At 36.3% G+C, this 14,121-nt stretch overlaps 1 long non-coding RNA gene across 1 annotated transcript; it reads left to right on the top strand.

The window, feature by feature from the left end:
• LOC107641878 lies at window positions 11,308–13,108 on the top strand. Its single transcript, XR_001620478.2, has 2 exons — window positions 11,308–12,707; window positions 12,802–13,108. It is a non-coding gene; the product is annotated as an uncharacterized LOC107641878 (long non-coding RNA).

The following is a 14,121-nucleotide window of genomic DNA, read 5'->3' as shown; positions in this document are numbered from 1 at the left end:
TATATGTTCTGTATTTTACCACATTACTAGCCTTAAGCGAAAAAATAATTTTATACCCTAATTGAATCTTTGGTTAGCTTAAGATAGAATTATGTGTGTTAATTAAGTATGGGAAATTGTAGGAACAAAAGATAATAAGGGAATGTGTCATGATAATATAATGGGAATTTGGGTTCCTACTCATGTGAAACTATAAGAATAAATATATTTATGTGCATTGATTAGCTATATTTATTTTTTATGTTTATGTTGAAAAAAAATTTTAAAAAATTCAATAATTAAATAAGGGGACAAAATTACCCCAATGCTAAGTTAAGAATTCAAAGATCAATGCATGTATGATAAAATTAAAATAAAAAGTTGATACATGAGTATGGAATGTGAAAGAGAAATTTTGGGTAGCTAGGTGTGAATTTTAAGTTATATAGAATATATATATGTTGGGTTAAAGCTTGGGTTAATTAAAGATTCGATTTATAAGCTTACTTAGCCATATATGTACCCTTACCCTTACCTTGGCCCCATTACAACCTTGAAAAGACCTCATGATGTTTGCATTGATATATTAATTGTTGTTGATTAGTTAGGTGAAGAAAAAAAAATTAGAAAGCATGATTAGAGAAGGATCGAGTGATTGCCCTATACACTAGAGAGATTAGAGTGTACATACATCATCAGTGAGGGTTCAATGCTTAAAATTCTATGTTCCCTGCTTTCATGAGCTACCTTCTTGCATTTTTTATCTGTTCTTACTGTATAAGAATTGAATTAGTAGAGTTTGATTTGTAATTGTCTTAAAGAACCTATTTACTTTTGATCAAGTAGACAAGAATCATATAGTTGCATTCATATATATAGGTTGCACTGCATTACATGAGTTTTACATGTTCCTACTCATTTATTTTATCTTCTTCAACTAAGCTTGAGGACATGCTAATGTTTAAGTATGGGGAGGTTGATAAACCACTATTTTATGGTTTATATTGTGCTTAATTGTATGGTTTTATCAATTCTTTACCCACTTATTCATATGATTGGCATGCATTTATATTTCCTTCCTAAAATTATTACATGATTGAATATTTGCTTCCTAAAGACTTTTAATTATGTCCTTCATTCCATTAGATGCCGTGATCTGTATGTTAAGTGTTTCAGGCTTTATAGGGCATGAATGACTTGGAGATTGGAAAGGAAGCTTGCAAAAATGGAAGGAACACAAGAAATTGAGGAGATGACCAGCGAGAAGTGACGCGGACGCATGGCTCATGCGACCGCACGGATTAGAACTGCACAAGTGACGCGGAGGCGTGGACGACGCGCACGCGTGGCAAGGCAAAATGCCGAATGACGCGTCCGCATGAATGACGCGATCGCGTGACATGCGCGATCTGCAGAATCTGCAGAATTCACTGGGGGCAATTTTGGGCCCTGTTTTGATCCAATTTTCGGCCCAGAAAAGTAGACCAGAGCCAAGGAACATGGAGAAATGAAGGACAACAATACATTACAGACAATTCTCAGTTTTAGATCTAGTTTTACTCCTCCTCTAGGTTTTCTCTCTGCACATTCATAGTTCTTAGGATTTATTTTTATTACTTTTCGCATTGGGATATTGAGAAGAGTTATTACCTCCGTCAAGACTTCGTCATTCTCGTTTGTTTTCTTTACCTGTCTCTTACTCTTCTATGTCCTTTGTTTACTCATAAATATTATTGGATTATTTTTAGAATTTATTAATACAAGAACTATTTTTATTTTTAATTGATCCCTTTGATTATTACTTATCATGTCTTTCTATATTTCCCTTTCCTATGTTATGAATTCTACATTTACAATGAGCGAGTAGTTCCATAACTTGGATGGGAGTTGATTGAAGGGAAGACCTTGAGTTGGAATGCTTAAAAGAAAAATTGTAATTGGGTTTATTGTTGGATTGCCCTCTAGTCACTAACACCAATCCTTTTCAATTGAGCGGATTGAAACTTGTGAATAGAAACAACTTTCCAACTTGCTTGACTTTCCCTTACCTAGTAAGGGATAACTAAATAGAACAACCCTCAATTATCAATTAATCTTGAGAGTACTTCAACAAGAATAGGGCTTCCAACTAATCTACTCCCAGTCAAAGTTTTTATTTAAAATTACATAAATTCTCCAATTTAATTTCCCGTTATTCAACTCAAACCATTTTTGAAAACATCTGATTAATAAAATAGCACTTCTCTCTGCAACTCATTGGGAGACGACCTGGGACTCATACTCCCAGTATTTTAATTTAAATTTTGTGACAACCCTTCTAAATTGATAAGCGGATTTCTGGTTGGTTAAGAACTGTACTTGCAACGTATCTCTTCTAATAATTTCTTAACTCGCCAATTTTTGCCACGTCAGCCCTCCTATCCACTAATGCTCAAAGCCTTGGATCCCTTTTACCCTTGTCTTTTGGTTTTAAAGGCTATTGGCTTTTTCTGCTTGCTTTTTTTCTTTTTCTTTCTTTTTTTCGCCTTCTCTTTTTTTTTCACAAGCTTTTCTCTACTCACTGCTTTTTCTTACTTCAAGAATCATTTTTATGATTTTTCAGATAATGAAATAACATTTCTCATTTTTCATCATTCTTTTAAGAGCCAACAATTTTAACATTCATAAACAATAAATTCAAAAGACATATGCACTGTTCAAGCATTCATTCAGAAAACAAAAAGTATTGTCACCACATCAAAATAATTAAACTAGTTTTAAGGATGAATTCAAAATCATATACTTCTTGTTCTTTTGTGATTAAAAGCATTTTTCATTTAAGAGAGGTGATGGATTCATAGGACATTCATAGCTTTAAGACATAGACACTTAAACACTAATGATCATATAGTAAAGACACAAACATAAATAAAACATAAGGCTCAAGAACCGAAAAACAGGAAAATAAGAACAAGGAGATTAAGGAACGGGTCCACCTTAGTGAGGGTGGCGTCTTCCTCTTCTTGAAGAACCAATGGTGCTCTTGAGCTCCTCTATGTCTCTCCCTTGTTTTTGTTGCTCCTCTCTCATAGCTCTTTGATCTTCTCTAATCTCATGGAGAATGATGGAGTGCTCTTGGTGTTCCATCCTTAGTTGTCCCATGTTGGAACTTAATTCTCCTAGGGAGGTGTTGATTTGCTCCCAATAGTTTTGTGGAGGGAAGTGCATCCCTTGAGGCATCTCAGGGATTTCATGGTGAGGAATTTCCTCATGCTCTTGTTGAGGTCCATGATCTCTTGTTTGCTCCATCCTTTTCTTAGTGATGGGCTTGTCCTCATCAATGAGGATATCTCCCTCTATGTCAATTTCAGCAAAATTGCAGAGGTGGCAAATGAGGTGAGGAAAGGCTAACCTTACCAAGGTGGAGGACTTATTAGCCACCTTGTAGAGTTCTTGAGGTATAATCTCATGAACTTCCACTTCCTCCCCAATCATGATACTATAGATCATGATGGCCCGGTCTACAGTAACTTCAGACCGATTGCTAGTAGGAATAATTGAGCGTTGGATGAACTCCAACCATCCTCTAGCTACAGGCTTAAGGTCCGGTCTTCTCAATTGAACTGGCTTGCCTCTTGAGTCAACTTTCCGTTGAGCTCCTTCCACACATATGTCCATGAGGACTTGGTCCAACCTTTGATCAAAGTTGACCCTTCTAGTGTAGGGGCGTGCGTTTTCTTGCATCATTGGTAAGTTGAACGCCAACCTTACATTTTCCGGACTGAAATCTAAGTATTTCCCCCGAACCATTGTAAGCCAGTTCTTTGGGTTTGGGTTCATACTTGATCATGGTTCCTAGTGATCCATGCGTTTGCATAGAACTCTTAAACCATTAAGATTCCGACTTGTTGAATAGGATTAGAGAGAACTTCCCATCCTCTTCTTCTAATCTCTTGTCAGATCTCCGGATACTCGCTCTTTTTGAGCTTAAAAGGGACCTCAGGGATCACCTTCTTCTTGGCCACAACTTCATAGAAGTGGTTTTGATGGACCTTTAAGATGAATCTCTCCATCTCCCATGACTCAGAGGTGGAAGCAATTGCCTTCCCTTTCCTCTTTCTTGAGGTTTCTCTGGCCTTAGGTGCCATTGATGGTTATGGAAAAACAAAAAGCAATGCTTTTACCACACCAAACTTAAAAGGTTTGCTCGTCCTCAAGCAAAAGAAGAAAGAAAGTAGTAGAAGAAGAAGAAAATGGAGGAGATGGAGTGAGAGAGTGTATTCGGCCAAGGGGGAGAAGTAGTGGTTGTGATGTGTGAAAATGGAGTAGTGTTAAGGGGTTTATGGGGAAGAGGTAATAAGGTGATTGGTGAAGGGTATTTGGGGAAGAGTGTTATGAGAAGGTGTGAAGAGGAGAGAAGAAGAGGTGTGGTAGGTGGGGATCCTATGGGGTCCACAGATCCTGAGGGGTCAAGGACTTAGCATCCCTGCTCCAAGTAGGCATGCAAAATGCCCTTAGAATGCATGTCTGGCGTTAAACGCCAGCTTGCTACTTGTTTCTGGCGTTTAACGCTAGCTTTTCTCCCATTCTTGGCGTTAAACGCCAATTCCATGCTCTGTTCTAGCGTTAAACGCCAGTCTGGTGCTTGTTTCTGGCGTTTAACGCCAGCTTGATGCTTCTTTCTGGTGTTAAACGCCAGTTTGATACTTCTTACTAGCGTTTAAACGCCAGTAAGCTCTTCCTCCAGGGTGAGTTGTTTTTAATGCTATTTTTCATTCTGTTTTTTATTTTTCAGTAGTTTTTGTGACTTCACATGATCATCAACCTAAAGAAAACATAAAATAGCAATGGAAAATAAATAGATATAATTAAATAACATTGGGTTACCTCCCAACAAGCGCTTCTTTAATGTCAATAGCTTGACAGTGAGCTCTCATGGAGCTTCACAGATAATCAGAGCAATGTTGGGGCCTCTTAACACCAAACTTAGAGTTTGAATGTGGGGGTTTCATTTGACTCTGTATTGAGAGAAGCTTTTCATGCTTCCTCTCCATGGTTACAGAAGGAGAACCTTGAGTCTTAAATACAAGGTAGCCCTCATTCAACTGAAGGACCAACTCTCCTCTGTCAACATCAATCACAGCTTTTGTTGTGGCTTGGAAGGGTCTGCCAAGGATGATGGATTCATCCTCATCCTTCCCAATGTCTAGGATTATAAAATCAGCAGGGATGTAAAGCCCTTCAACCTTTACTAACACGTCCTCTACTAGTCCATAAGCCTGTTTCATTGATTTGTCTGCCATCTCTAATGAGATTCTTGCAGCTTGTACCTCAAAGATTCCCAGTTTCTCCATTACAGAGAGTGGCATGAGGTTTATCCCTGACCCAAGGTCACACAGAGCTTTCTCAAAGGTCATGGTGCCTATGGTACAAGGTATGAAGAACTTTCTTGGATCCGGTTTCTTTTGAGGCAATGTCTGCCTCATTAGTGCACTCAGTTCATTGGTGAGCAAGGGGGGTTCATCCTCCCAAGTCTCATTACCAAATAAATTGACATTCAACTTCATGATTGCTCCTAGATACTTAGCAACTTGCTCTGCAATGGTGTCTTCATCCTCTTCAGAGGAAGAGTATTCATCAAAGCTCATGGAATGGCAGAAGGAGGTCCAATGAAATCTCTAGGGTCTCTGTATGAGCCTCAGATTCCTTTGGTTCCTCAAAAGGGACCTCCTTTTTGTCCAGAGGATGTCCCAAGAGGTCTTCCTCACTGGGATTCACGTCCTCCTCCTCCTCTGGGCATTCGGCCACACCAAGTAAGGTTATGGCCTTGCACTCTCTCTTGGGATTTTCTTCTGTATTGCTTGGGAGAGTACTGGGAGGAATTTCAGTAATTTTCTTACTCAGCTGACCCACCTATGCCTCCAAATTTCAAATGGAGGACCTTGTTTCATTCATGAAACTTAGTGTGGTCTTGGATAGATCAGAGACTACGGTTGCCAGGCCAGAATGGCTCTGTTCAGAATCTCTATTTGTTGCTGAGAAGATGATGGAAAAGGCTTGCTATTGCTAAACCTATTTCTTTCACCATTATTATTGAAGCCTTGTTGAGGCTTTTATTGATCCTTCCATGAGAGATTAGGATGATTTCTCTATGAAGGATTATAGGTGTTTCCATAGGGTTCTCCCATGTAATTCACCTCTGCTATTGCAGGGTTCTCAGGATCATAAGCTTCTTCTTCAGAAGATGCCTCTTTAGTACTATTGGATGCAGCTTGCAATCCATTCAAACTCTGAGAAATCATATTGACTTGCTGAGTTAATATTTTGTTCTGAGCCAATATGGCATTCAGAGTATCAATTTCAAGAACTCCCTTCTTCTGAGGCGTCCCATTGTTCACAGGATTCCTCTTAGAGGTGTACATGAACTGGTTATTTGCAACCATTTCAATGAGTTCCTGAGCTTCAGCAGGGGTTTTCACGTGAAGAGATCCTCCTGTAGAATGGTCCAATGACATTTTTGACAACTCAGACACACCATCATAGAATATACTTATGATGCTCCATTATGGAAGCATGTCAGTAGGACACCTTTTGATCAGTTGCTTATATCTTTCCCAAGCTTCATAGAGGGATTCTCCTTCCTTCTGTCTGAAGGTTTGGTTTCCACTCTAAGCTTGCTCATCTTTTGAGGTGGAAAGAATTTGGCCAGGAAAGTACTGACCAGCTTATCCCAAGAGTTCAGGCTATCCTTAGGTTGTGAATCCAACCATGTTCTAGCTCTGTCTCTTACAGCAAAAGGGAAAAGCATAAGACTGTAGACCTCGGGATCAACTCCATTGGTCTTGACAGTGTCACATATTTACAGGAATTCAGCTAAAAACTGATGAGGATCTTCCATTGGAAGTCCATGAAACTTGTAATTTTGTTGCATTAGAGAAACCAATTGATGTTTAAGCTCAAAATTGTTTGCTCCAATTGCAGGAAGTGAGATGCTTCTTCCATAGAAGTTAGAAGAATGTGCAATAAAGTCACCAAGCATCTTCCTTGCATCTCCACCATTATAATTAGGTTCGGCCATGTCTCCTTCTTTTTCGAAAATTTATGTCAGGTCCTCTCTAGAGGGTTGTGCTTTAGCTTCTCTTAGCTTCCTCTTCAGAGTCCTTTTAGGTTCAGGGTCAGCTTCAACAAGAATGTTCTTATCCTTGTTCCTGCTCATATGAAAAAGAAGAGAACAAAAAAGAAAATATGGAATCCTCTATGTCACATTATAGAGATTCCTTTATGTGGGTAGAAGAAAAGAAGAATAGAAGAAGGAAAAGATAAGAATTCGAACACAGAGGAGAAGAATGGGTTCAAATTTTTGAATGGAAGAGGGGTGTTAGTAGATAATTAAATAAATAGAAAGAGATGAGAGGGGGAAGAATTCGAAAATTAAATAAAATAAATAAAAAAATTTTTGTTTTTATTTTGACTATTAGTTATAATTCGAAATTTAAAAAGAAAAATAAAATTAAATTAAATTAGAATTTAAAACAAATAGTTAATTAAAAAGGAATTTTGAAAAAGTGGGGAAGAGTTTTCGAAAATTAGAGAGAAAAAATTAGTTAGGTGGTTTTGAAAAAGATATGATTAAAATAGAAAACTTTTAAAATAAAAAATTCAAGTAGAGATGAAACCTTTCTTAATAGGCAAGTAACAAACTTTAAAATTTTTGAATCAATCACATTAATTGTTAGTAAAGATTTTGAAATTATAAAATAAAAATAAAAAAAGATTTTGAAAATCATTTTAAAAAGTTTTCGAAAATATGAAAAAAAAATGAGAAAGATTTGATTTTTGAAAAGGTTTGAAAAAGATAGAATTTTTAAATTGAAAATTTGACTTGACTAATAAGAAACAACTAGATTTTAAAAATTTTGAAAAAGTCAACTCAAATATTCGAATTTTATGAGAAGAATAAGGGAAAGGTATTTTTTTATTTTTGAATTTTTAATGAAGAACGAGAAAAACACCAAATTGGAATATAACATAAAAATTATGAATCAAAACAACTAATGCATGCAAGAACACTTTGAATGTCAAGATGAACACCAAGAACACTTTGAAGATTAAGATGAACATCAAGACTTATTTTTGAAAATTTTTAAGAAAAGAAAAACATGCAAGACACCAAACTTAGAAATTTTCAATAATTAGACACTAACAAATTGAAAATGCATATGAAAAACAAGACACAAAATAAGAAAATGCAAAGATCAAACAAAGAAGATCATCAAGAACAACTTGAAGATCATGAAGGACATTATGCATGAATTTTTCGAAAATTTTTAAGAAAAATAAAAGAATGCAATTGACACCAAACTTAAAAATTGACACTAGACTCAAACAAGAAACATCAAATTTTTTGTTTTTTATGATTTTATTATAATTTTTTTGTATTTATTTTTTTTCGAAAATTAATTTGAAAAAGAAAAATAAGAATTTCAAAATTTCTAATGAGAATTCCAGGAATCATGCAATGTTAGTCTAAAGCTCCGGTCCAGAAATTAGACATGGCTTACTAGCCAGCCAAGCTTTCAGTGAAAGCTCCGGTCCAAAACACTAGATATGGCCAATGGCCAGCCAAGCTTTAAGATACAAATCAGGTATACAACAGCTGAATTGATGAGAATCAAAAAAGCTCTTGTGATGATGAGTTGAAACCTCGGTCCAAAAGATTAGACATGGCTTCACAGCTAGCCAAACTTCAACAGATCATCATGAAACTCTAGAATTCATTATTAAAAATTCTGAAGCCATAGAATAATTTATTTTCAAGATTTTTTTGTTTTTTTTTTAAGTTTTTTTCGAAAATAAAAACAAAAACAAAAAGCTTAAAATTAAAATAAAATTACCTAATCTGAGCAACAAGATGAACCGTCAGTTGTCCAAACTCGAACAATCCCCGGCAACGGCGCCAAAAACTTGGTGCACGAAATCGTGATTGTTCATTCCCCATCAACGGCGCCAAAAACTCAGCACGCACATTTGCAATCTTAAATTCTTTTTCACAATTTTGATACAACTAACCAGCAAGTGCACTAGGTCGTCCAAGTAATAAACCTTACGTGAGTAAGGGTCGATCCCACGGAGATTGTCAGCTTGAAGCAAGCTATGGTCACCTTGTAAATCTCAGTCAGGCAGATTCAAATGGTTATGGAGATTTGATAATTAAAATATAAAATAGGATAGAAATACTTATGTAATTCATTGGTGAGAATTTCAGATAAGCGTATGGAGTTGCTTTTGTTCCTTCTGAACCTCTGCTTTCCTACTGTTTTCATCCAATCATTCATACTCATTTCCATGGCAAGCTGTATGTTGGGCATCATCGTTGTCAATGGCTACATCTCGTCCTCTCAGTGAAAATGGTCCAAATGCACTGTCACCGCATGGCTAATCATCTGTTGGTTCTCGATCATGCTGGAATAGGATCCAGTGATCCTTTTGCGTCTGTCACTATGCCCAGCACTCGCGAGTTTGAAGCTCGTCACAGCCATCCCTTCCTAGATCCTACTCGGAATACCACAGACAAGGTTTAGACTTTCCGGATCTCAAGAATGGCCGCCAATAATTCTAGCCTATAGGTAGCAAACTCGACATATAGGTAGCAAACTCGACACGCTGCCCTTCAGGTACCACTTGTGCTTGCAGTGCTCGCTCTATAGCCTGAAACCATGTATCAGCCTCACACACACACACAGAGAATGCACAGAAGCATAGTCAGTCCATCCCTCAGGCTCTACAGGAACGAACTGCTCTGATACCATAATGTAACAGTGGTCAACTTTTTCTTCAATGTCTGAAAGCTCTCCTCGCACTCAGGAGTCCAAACAAACGGAGTGTCTTTGCGGGTTAACTTTGTCATTGGTAACGCTATCTGTGAAAAGCCCTTGATAAACCTTCTGTAATAGCCAGCTAAACCCAGAAAACTCCTTATCTCTGTTATGGTGGTTGGTTGTTTCCAATCCATCACCGCCTCCACCTTAGTTGGATCTACTGCTATTCCTTTCTTACTCACCACATGGCCCAAAAACTTCACCTCACTCTTCCAAAACTCACACTTAGACAGTTTTGCATAAAGTTTCTTCTCCTTTATAATCTGCAACACGGTCCTCAAGTGTTCTGCATGCTCTTCTTCAGTCTTGGAATAAATCAGTATGTCATCAATAAAGACAACAACGAATTTATCTAGAAACGGACGGAAGACTCTATTCATGTAATCCATGAATACTGCAGGAGCATTCGTCAACCCAAAGGACATTACAGTGTACTCGTAATGACCATAACGAGTCCTGAAAGCGGTCTTAGGGATATCCTCACCCCTCACCCTTATCTGGTGATAACCGGATCGCAAATCGATCTTGGAGAAAACCCCAGCTCCTTGTAACTAATCCATGAGATCATCAATTATCGGCAATGGGTACTTATTCTTTATGGTGACCTTGCAAACACAAGGTTCCGGATACTTCTTGAGTACCAATTTTCAGACTCTCGAATCCCTTGAGCAACTTCTCCTCTTGAAGCATCATCCAAGACGCATATAACGACTTTCGACTTAACGCATCCAAGACCGATCCCTGATCAAGGATGATCAAAAGATTTAAAATAAATTACTAAAAGTAGTTTTTATACTAAACTAGTAGCTAGGGTTACATAAGATAAGTAAATGATGTAGAAATCCACTTCCAGGCCCACTTGGTGTGTGCTTGGGCTGAGCATTGAGCTTTCATGTGTAGAGACTCTTTTTGGAGTTACACGCCAGGTTGTAGCCTGTTTCTGGCGTTTAACTCTGATTTGCAACCTGTTTCTGGCGTTTAACTCCAGAATAGGGCAGGAAGTTGGCGTTTGAATACCAGTTTGTGTCGTCAAAACTCGGGCAAAGTATGGACTATTATATATTTCTGGAAAGCCCTAGATGTCTACTTTCCAACGCAATTAAGAGCGTGCCAATTCGGTTTCTGTAGCTCCAGAAAATCCACTTCGAGTGCAGGGAGGTCAGAATCCAACAGCATCTGCAGTCCTTCTTCAGCCTCTGAATCAGATTTTTGCTCAAGTCTCTCAATTTCAGCCAGAAATTACCTGAAATCACAGAAAAACACACAAACTCCTAGTAAAGTCCAGAAATATGATTTTTATTTAAAAACTAATAAAATTATATTAAAAACTAACTAAATCATACTAAAAACTATGTAAAAACAATGCCAAAAAGCGTATAAATCATCCACTCATCAGACTTCCAACCAAGAAAAAGGATACATGGTTGTCACAGCACACTACATTGATAGTTCGTGGATTTTGCAAATGCACATATTAAGGTAATCTTCTAAATTATACTTCTAGTAATTGATATGACTTTTAATATTTTTTTACTTGAAATTAATTTATCTTTTAGATAATAATTGAAATATATTTTTGAACGATTTTCAATTTTACTTATGTTCCCGCTCCTCATACGAGTGAAGTGCTCTCGAATACATTAATGAAAGTTTTGTTAGGGTGGAACATAGATAGAAAATTGTCAACTATTACATTGGATAATTGCTCTACTAATGATGCTATGGTTGATGAGTTGTTGGGGCGCTTAGATTCAAAATATTTGTTGTTGGGGGTTTCCATGTTGCATATGCGTTGTTGTGCTCATATCTTGAACCTAATTGTGAAAGATGGTATAAATTTGGTTAAGGAGAGTGTGAAAAAAATTCGTGGCAGTGTGGTGTATTGGACTTCAACCCCTAAAAGACACGAAACCTTTGTGAGTTGGTGTAGTAAGTCAAATGTTCAATTTACAAAAAAATTAGCTCTTGATTGTCCAACTAGATGAAACTCCACTTATATGATGTTAGAGACTGCATGGTTGTATTGAAATGTGTTTCCTCGATTAAGACAAAAGGATCCTAATTACAAAAGTTTGCCAAGCAATGAGGAGTGGGACCTTGCTAAAGAAATTTGTGGTAAATTAAAGTTGTTTTATGATGTGACACAATTATTTTCGGGTACTCAAGTTCCAACAGCTAACATTTATTTTAACAAAGTATGTGATATAAATGTTGCCTTGAAAAAATGGTCTGCATCTCCAAATCCACTGATTAGTAATATGGCATGTAGTATGAGGGTAAAATTTGATAAGTATTGGGAAGAAATTCATGGTATGATGGGTGTTGCTGTCGTTCTAGATCTTAGGTATAAGCTTGCTAGGCTTGAGTATAAATTCTCAATGTTATGTCAAAATCAAGATGAGTGCTTAAGTAAGATTGAGAGGATCAAACAGATATGCTATGACTTGCTTCATGAGTACCAACAGAATCCGTCTAATTCAAGTAATGCATTTGAGAATTCTACACAAGATCTATAGATGAATGCAGAGCAAGATGATGATGCTGCTTACCAGTTGTATATTAGACAAAAGAAGAGGAAAAATGGTTCATTTGTGAAGACTGAATTTGATCATTACATAGAGGAAGATGTTCATCCTTTGAGTGCTGACTTTGATATTTTATCTTGGTGGAAAGTGAATGGAGCTAGATTTCCAATACTTCAAAGAATTGCGAGAGATATATTTGCTATCCCTGTATCTACAGTTGTTTCTGAGTCTTCTTTTAGCACAAGTGGTCGAGTAATTGCTCCTCATCATGGTAGTCTTCATGAAGATACTGTGGAAGCTCTTATGTGTAATCAAAACTGATTGTGGGTAGCATATCGTCAAAGAGGTTATTTATGATTTAACTTTTCTATTTGTTTATGTTAATGTTAAATTTATATATAGATTGATTAATAAATAAATTTATTATCTTTGATTTTTAGGTGAAAAACCTGATTATCAAACTGCAAATGATGATGAAGATGATGATGTTGTATCTGAAGTAATAGACTAGTGATGGTGTTGTTGCAACAAATGGAATGCTCATGGAGACATGAAATTAAATAATTTTATTTATGTTTATGTTATTTACTTAGACAAAGACTTTTATGTATAATTTTAATATTTGATGGTTATGTTGTGTATGAGATACTTGTGTTATTTGTAGGATAATTTGTGTTGTTTGAATACTTGTGTTATTTGAATGCTCATGGGATAACTTGTGTTATTTGATGGTTATGTTATGTATGAGATACTTGTGTCATTATAATATTTCTTTTTGTCAACCCGCGGGTAAGGTCAGATACCCGCGGATTGAGTGCGGGTAGAGTTAGGGTTGGGTATTTCTCAACCCGCGAGTAGGGTAGAGTTGAGTTTTGGTTAAATGCTCAACCCGCGAGTAGAATTAGGGTTGGGTTCAAACCCTACCCTACCCTACCCGTTACCACCCCTACATGTATTACAATTTACACCAACCCAAATTCTACTTAAAAATTAAATTCGGGATATATAAATATATTTTTTTTCTAAATACACTAACTTGTAAATAAATNTATATATACGCCAATAAATAACAATGGAGCGAGAATAGTTTACATGTGCTTCTTATGAACACAATTGTTTTTTGGAGTTAGCTAGCCATCGCTCAATAATTAGGATATTTCTTTAAAATTGATGTGTGAATATTTGAGAATATATATACTATGTTATGATTTAACAAAGTGTGCGCCTTACACACCTACAACATTTATCATGCTCTTCAAACCCCCTGTTACACCATAAAACATGGCATTATTCATGCCTTTTATTTGCAATAATAAAAATAATAATAAAATGGAAAAATCATGTGGTGTATTTAGTTACTTGAACTATTGAAACTTAAAATAATAAAGGTTACAAAGCAAAACATGTTACTGGACGATATTTTTTATTTGTCTTCCTTCATTCCCTATTTTCCTCACATTGGTTTTGCAGAGAGAAACCGTTTAACTATAAGGATTAGAAAGTAAACTAATCTTACTACTTAAAGTCAATACATTTTTGCATTATATTGTTCCATTTGTCCCCTACTTGACCCTCATACAATAGGCAAAACTTCCCCTTTGTGGTCACCATTGTTTTGTCACTATAAGCTAACAATAAAATCAGTTTTTCTTTTCAAAAAATATTAAATGATTAACATTTTTTTTATATCTTTTTAACATTCATTGTTTTCTTCGTTAATTAAAATCAAATGAAAAACTTAAAATAAAATGTATATCCAA

The sequence above is a fragment of the Arachis ipaensis genome, chromosome B05, assembly GCF_000816755.2.
Source record: "Arachis ipaensis cultivar K30076 chromosome B05, Araip1.1, whole genome shotgun sequence".
Lineage (NCBI taxonomy): Eukaryota > Viridiplantae > Streptophyta > Magnoliopsida > Fabales > Fabaceae > Arachis > Arachis ipaensis.
Note: the sequence above shows the minus strand (reverse complement) of the source record. Positions and strands in the feature narration are given on the sequence as shown.